Consider the following 7,551-nt stretch of genomic DNA (forward strand, 5'->3'; position numbering starts at 1 on the left):
CGATGGATTTACTAACAACTGAGATGAATGAATTCGCAGGTGGAGCAAGTTTATGGGGATAAGATGTGGAGCTCAACTAGACATGTTGAGTTAAAGAAATATAATTAGATAAACAAGAGTAGATTATGGTTTGACAAACCTGTCTTGATTTTAGTCTGGAGAAAATAGACAATCTATGCTTGACTAATTCTAAGAAGTATGCTGTTGGAGGAACAAACATGGATCAAATTTGATGGCCTTAAACCTGACTCAGATAGTTACTTATTGCTATGGCCAGAAACAATCAGTCTTTTCCTAGGAAGACAGGAACTTATTATTCTCAAAAGAGATAGAAAACGTATTTCCTTCTGCTCAACTATGTGTTCAAGTCATGTTTCCTTACACTTTCTCTTTTTATTAAAACCCTGAACTAAAAAACTGATAGAATTATGGCCAAAGTAAGAGTACGCTTAATGTATGAATTGGGAAGAGGAGTTAGTATGCTAATAGACAGCAGATTATTTTTTTTCTTCAAATATGCAGATATAAATGTAGTAAGTAAGTACGTAAGTGAAAGTCGCTCAGTTGTGTCTGACTGATTGCGACCCCATGAACTATGCAGTCCATGAAATTCTCCAGGCCACAACACTGGAGTGGGTATCCTTTCCCTTCTCCAGGGGATCTTCCCAACCCAGGGATTGAACCCACGTCTCCTGCCTTGCAGGTGGATTCTTTACAAGCTGAGCCTGATTCAAAATACAATGAATTAGGGACAGAAGTGCCCTAATCTGCAAACAATGTGAAAAGGATAATAAAATTGAGTTCTTGTTCTGGATATTACTCTCAGAATTTTAACAATGGACAAACATTATAAGAATTATATTGCATCAGCGTAACCCCAAGATGACTTTAGGGCACAGATCAAACATGCAAACACGTAGAGCATCCATTAGCAATTCATGGAGTGGAGATACCTTTGGAGAACATATTCACATTTTATTCCATCATGTAGGGCCAGTTAATCAAATGTTACTAGTATCACTTTTGATTCCAATGTAGAGGATTACATAGTCTAGATTTAGAGGCCAATGAGTTCCTGTTACAGGTGGTTTCTCTATCAAAGTAGATAATTTGTTCAAGACCAGCCCATGAGAAACATTTCAGGCTGTGTGTTTTGTTTGCCTTGTTTCACTTTAATATTTTTAAAAACATTCTTCACTATTTGTGTTATTATAGAACTTTTTTTATTATTATTTTTTAATTCAGAAGACCTCCCAGAACACATGCTCACATGAAAACATTTACAAACACACACACACACATATATATATATATGCACACACAAATATATGTCTCTCTATATGTATGCACACATACATAGCATTATATATATATATATATATATATATATATGTATATATATGAAGAAAAAGTTGGTTAGAAAATATAGGTCTGTAGTAATTAGTTACTTATTTTATACATTTTACCAGTTTGGGACACCTAAAATATAGCTAAGCTTTACATTTTTTCTGATAATTTTCTAGTGAATTATTAACCTTTTAGTATTAAATGACATTAGCACTGGTCATGTATTTAAGGTTCTATCATAATAATTCATTTTTATTGTCATCAATATGATTATAAAATAAAATTCAGTGCTCACTTAGGCAGCACATATACTAAAATTGGAATGATACAAAGAAGATTAGCATGGCCCCTGCACGAGGATGACATGCAAATTCGTGAAGCATTCCCTATTTTTTATGGAAGCAACCTAGATGCCCATCAGCAGACGAATGGGTAAGAAAGCTGTGGTACATATACACCATGGAATATTACTCAGCCATTAAAAAGAATTCATTTGAATCAGTTCTAATGAGATGGATGAAACTGGAGCCCATTATACAAAGTGAAGTAAGCCAGAAAGATAAAGACCAATACAGTATACTAACGCATATATATGGAATTTAGAAAGATGGTAATGATAACCCTATATACAAAACAGAAAAAGAGACACAGATGTACAGAACAGACTTTGGGACTCTGTGGAGAAGGCGAGGGTGGGATGTTCTGAGAGAATAGCATTGAAACAAGTGTACCATCAAGGGTAAAACAGATCACCAGCCCAGGTTGGATGCATGAGACAAGTGCTCAGGGCTGGTGCACTGGGAAAACCCAGAGGGATCGGATAGGGAGGGAAGCGGGAGGAGGGATCAGGATGGGGAACACATGTAAATCCATGGCTGATTCATGTCAATGTATGGCAAAAACCACTACAATATTGTAAAGTAATTAGCCTCCAACTAATAAAAAAAAAATAAGTAGAGTGACAATATAAAAAAAAATAACATAAGATTCACCTTATTTTTCTTATTGAAAAAATATGACAATTTTAAGTCAATCAAATGAACAAATAAAGATATTTTATATCAATATTAAGTGGAAGTGCTGAAGCATATTACTTAAACACACGGGCTTTGCAGCCACGCTACTTGGCTTGAAATCCAATCTCCAAACTCAATTGTCATAGTCTATTAGGCAAGTCATTTTGTATTTCTAAACACTTGTTTCCTTAATCATGCAATAGAAGTTATGCTAGCACCTACATCAGAAGTGTTACTGTTAAATGGGAAGATTGATGTAAAACACTTCAGAAACTAGTAGCACATATCAAGCAATCAATACATTATGGCTGTTTTTAAAAAATACAAAATTATGATTGTGTTTACTCATATTTCAATTAAATGAAATTTAAAATAATAATGAAACATACTTTTTCACTTATTCAGTGGACAGCAACCTGAAAGTATGATGAGTGCTGGGAAACACCTGTAACATCATTGGTGACAGTATAAATTGGTTGAATGCATTAATGCATTATATAATTCATTCTGCACAAACAGCAGAAAATAATTTGAGACTTTACTAGATATCTCCCTAAAATGCTGAAAATATTGAGTAAAGGCTACTCATCATCAGGACCATGAGAAAAACATGCCATGGGATCAGCCTAGCAAGAACAGAACTACTCAGGTCTCTGAGCACTTGATTCAGCTGCCTCAGTATCAGGGACACTAGATACATCATCTGTGTGGGAATCACGGCAGTGATGCCAAAGGTGATGGACATAATGTGACCCTGTAGCCTGCTTGTTGCTGTGACTTCCACTCCTGTATCCTCTACCTGTTTGCATTGCTTATTTCTGCTTCAAAGTCCAGGATAGCTCACAAACCCTTTTACTAGTCTCATGGAAAGCTCGAATTTATTTATTGACTGATTTTCTTCAATGGGAGATTTAGTCAGTTTACCAAGCATTGACTGTCACCCTCCTCCTTTGCTTATCTACAGGCAACAGAGAGCAGTCCAAGGAGAAGGTAGCAGCCCAGTGCTTTTGGTGGTATCCTAGGGTTAGAACCCTGGAGAAGGAAATGGCCACCCACTCCAGTACTCTTGCCTGGAAAATCCCATGGACACAGCACTGAAGTTCAGAGATTCAAAGATACAGCAAAGGCTGAGGGGTGCCTGTTCTGAAGAAGAAAAAAAAAAAAAGAAAAGCGAATAGCTTAATAGTCTATGCCATGTATCCTCTGAAAGCATTTTCACATTTATTTCCATGGACAAAGAGGCCAGGAAGACAAACCGAAACCTGAGGCTAAGAGTCCTGAAAACTAATCAGAATTTTTGATTGTCTTGTAGTATTGGGGTTTTAAAATGTGGAGTACAGGCCATACCCAGTATGAGTAGCTCTAATGAATATTTTAGATTTGTAGCTGAGTTCCCTAAAAAACTATATTCTACTAGTAAAAGTAAACCATAAATAGGTCAGTCCCTATGAAGTCTGAATCCTAGTACACTGCTGCTGCTGCTAAGTCACTTCAGTCGTGTCCGACTCTGTGCAACCCCACAGACGGCAGACCACCAGGCTCTCCCATCCCTGGGATTCTCCAGGCAAGAACACTGGGGTGGGTTGCCATTTCCTTCTCCAATACATGAAAGTGAAAAGTGAAAGTGAAGTCATTCAGTCGTGCAGACTCCTAGTGACCCCATGGACTGCAGCCTACCAGGCTCCTCCGTCCATGGGATTTTCCAGGCAAGAGTACTGGAGTGGGGTGCCATGGCCTTCTCCAGTTGCCTTCTCTAGTACACATAATTGTCAGCAAAACATTAAATCCTTTCTGGGGAAATATAAAAGCTACACCTCTAAAACTTTTTTTTTATACACAGTGACTACTATTACATCTAAAATTACCAGACACATCTAAATACAGTACTAAATTATTTAAAACCAACACAAAAAATTCAACAAAAATAGACGCACATACGATCAAGATTGTGTTATTAAAAACATTAAAACAACCATAATAACTGTACCTAACAAGGTGAAATTTTCATAGGAGAGTTCATACATAGGAGATAACAGTTGAATTAGAAAAAAGAAAATACAATATAGTGATTGCTATCTCCGTAAATGGTTTTAACAGCAGATTGGATGAACAAAAAGAGAATCAGTTAAGTATAATATAGGTCATTACAACCTGAAGAGAAAAATGGATGAAAAATGGAGAAAAGAGCATAAGAAATATTTGAAAGAGAAATGAAAGTCAGTTATCCTAATTAAAGTACTGGGAGATTGAGCTGAGTGGAGTGAGGCAGGGCAAAGGAAAAAAAGACACCAAGGATTTAAGAATAGTTCCACGCCCCCAAATATGATGAACACAGAGAAAACCAAGTCTAGAAAAATCATTGAAAATTGCTAAAAAACAGAAGATAAAATTCTGAAAAGCAGCCAAAGGGGAAAAAATTAATAGGACCTCATATGTGCAATAAGATTGACAGATGCATTTTCAAAATAAAAAATTGTATGTGAAGTTATTGTGTTCTTATGCTTTATTTCATTCTGCTTATAATTATCATATTAGGTATTAATTTAGATACCATATTATTTAAGATAATATTTCTTTTAACAGGGTGATGGTCTTGAGATGTGATCCATGTATCCCAGCTGAAGTGACTGCTGCTGGCATCCACCACTCAGCTGTCAGCTCTTATCAGAAATCACTACCATCTGCTTCATGATTGCGTCAACTAAACATGATTATCACAAAGGTTATGACCCAGTCTCTGATTGGTCCATATCCAGTGGTTGCTTACGTGAGTAAAAACGTCCTGCTTTCTCATCCAGTCCTGGAACCACTTGGATAGCTCATCCTGTCCTCAGTACTCACTGCAGAGATGACTAGACCCTTCCATTGAAACTGCCTTGCAGCTTGATGTCTTCCTCTTGTTCAACTTCCTTTTTCCTCATCCATGGCTGAAGACCCCAAGAGAACACAGCCTCCTCCCTGCTTTCTGCTTCAGAGTCTGCTTCTGAAAGAAGTCAACCTGTAACAAGTAAGTTCCATATTTTCTCCCTCTTCTTGGGGCAGACCTTTATTCTAGGTTCCATTGAAATAACTTTGCACTGTGCTTACTCTCTCAAGATATTTATGATATTTCATTATATTATACATACACACACACACTAGAATAAAGTGATGTATTAAATAGGAATAAAAGAAAGAGTATTAGAGGCACAAAGATAAAACAGCTACAAATTGGAATGTCTCTCTTCACCTAAGTATATCAGCTTGGTATAAGTGTGTATCATTTAGTAAAAGAGGAACGGAAATTGATTTCCAAACACCTACATGAGAGCTTTAAGGAGCTTTTGACTATCACTAAGGGACACTATATTTGCGCTGTCTAAAGTTCAGAAATAACAGGGGTAAAACCAATGAATCAACAAAGCAGTTCTTAGTAAAGTTTATTGTGCACATAGCAAAAAGATTGTGAACCAGAAGCACTTGAACCAAATATGAATGAGGCTCAGGGGTATATCGTTATTAAGCATTTTTTTATAGTGAGGAGGCAGTGACTGTCCTTCATAGAGATTGGTTGTAATACTAGAATTTTCTTAAATGATATGAAATGGTGGTTGTCTGTTATAGATTTTGAGAAATAGTTTTTAGTTTTGTTTATGATTTCAAGATGTATAATTAAAAAGTGACCCAGGTCATGTTAATCTAGCAAAATAAGCTAAATTAAGCTTTGCTTATAGCACTAAACTGGTTTCATCTGCTCAGGGAATTTTCCAAACTGGTCTCCATTTTTGTCTGTTTGAAGATACTGGTGATGTCGCAGGCACTGAGCAAATTAAGCAACACCTAAGTGCTTTAGATAAATACATTTACCTTAAATAGTGGGATTGTCATGTATTTTTCTCCTTTATTGTTTAGCATCTGAGAGATAAAATGTTAAAACCTTTTTACTTTTATTATACAATGAAATTTGTATTAGTTGACTATTTTTCAACAATTTTATTGAGATATGACTCACATCACATGCCATACAATTCGCTGATTCAAAGCTTGCAATTCATTGTGTGTGTGTGTTTTTAGTATATTCACAGATATGTGCGGTAACCTGCAGTCAATTATAAAACATTTTATCACCTCAAAAGGAAACTCCATATCTTGTGACTCTCATCTTTTTAATCTTTTTGTCTCTATATCCATCCCTAAGCAATTATTTATTTTTCAGTCTCTATATTTTTTATTTTCTAATCATTTTATGTGAGTGCAATCATAAAAGTTATGATATTTTTGACTACTTTATTTACCATATAGTCTCAAGATTCATTTGTCTTGTAGGTATCAGAACTTCATTGCTTTTATAGTTGAATATTCTATTGTATGGGCATACATATCTCGTTTATTCATCCTGCAGTTGATGGATATATGTTGTTTCCACCTTTTGTTTATATGAATAATGCTGTTTAAATATTTGTATACAGTTTTTGGTGTGGATATATATTTATTCCTCTTGGGCATATATATACTTAGGAGTAGAATTGCTGGGCCATAGGAAAACTCTACCTTTAATCATGAGAGGACTATCAGTCTGTTTTCCAAAGTGGCTGTGATATTTTGTATTCCCACCAGCAGTGTATCAGTGTTCCAATTTCTCTATTTTCTCACCATCATACATTGTTATCTTCCTGTAATACTTTATCCTAGCAGATACGAAGTAATATCACACTGTGTTCTAGATTTGCATTTTTATGATGACTAATGATGTCAAGCAACTTTTCATGTGCTTAGTGGCCAAACATTTGTATATCTGCCTGGAAGAAATATTAATAATATTCAGATCATTTATTCATCTTTTAATTTTTTCCTGTTTTTATTATAGTTGTAAAAAGTTTTTTTTTTTAATATATTCTTGATACAAGTCCTTTATCAGACAAATGACTTGCAAATCTTTTCCCTATCCTGTATGGTTTCACTTTCTGATGGTGCCTTTGAAGCAATAAGTTGTTCATATTGATCAATCCAGTTTTTCTGTTTTGCTTATTGCCCTTTTTTTTTTTTTTGTCATTTCTAAGAATCTTTTGCCAAATCTGAGGTAAAATAGATTTACTCTTTTGTTTTCTTCAAAGAGCTTTATAGCTTTGGCTCACATATTTAGGTCTTGGATCAATTTTTATTTAATTTTTAAATAAGCTATAGGGTAAGGGCCCATCTTGATGTTTTG

The 7,551-nt window shown here is 35.3% G+C and overlaps 1 non-coding gene across 1 annotated transcript; it reads left to right on the plus strand.

Annotated features, from left to right (window-relative positions):
- Positions 1-1,634: 1,634 nt before the first annotated feature.
- LOC133049049 (U6 spliceosomal RNA) lies at positions 1,635-1,741 on the plus strand. The gene has a single exon (XR_009691207.1). It is a non-coding gene; the product is annotated as a U6 spliceosomal RNA (small nuclear RNA).
- The last annotated feature ends 5,810 nt before the right edge of the window (positions 1,742-7,551 follow it).

Source organism: Dama dama, chromosome 29, assembly GCF_033118175.1.
Source record: "Dama dama isolate Ldn47 chromosome 29, ASM3311817v1, whole genome shotgun sequence".
NCBI lineage: Eukaryota > Metazoa > Chordata > Mammalia > Artiodactyla > Cervidae > Dama > Dama dama.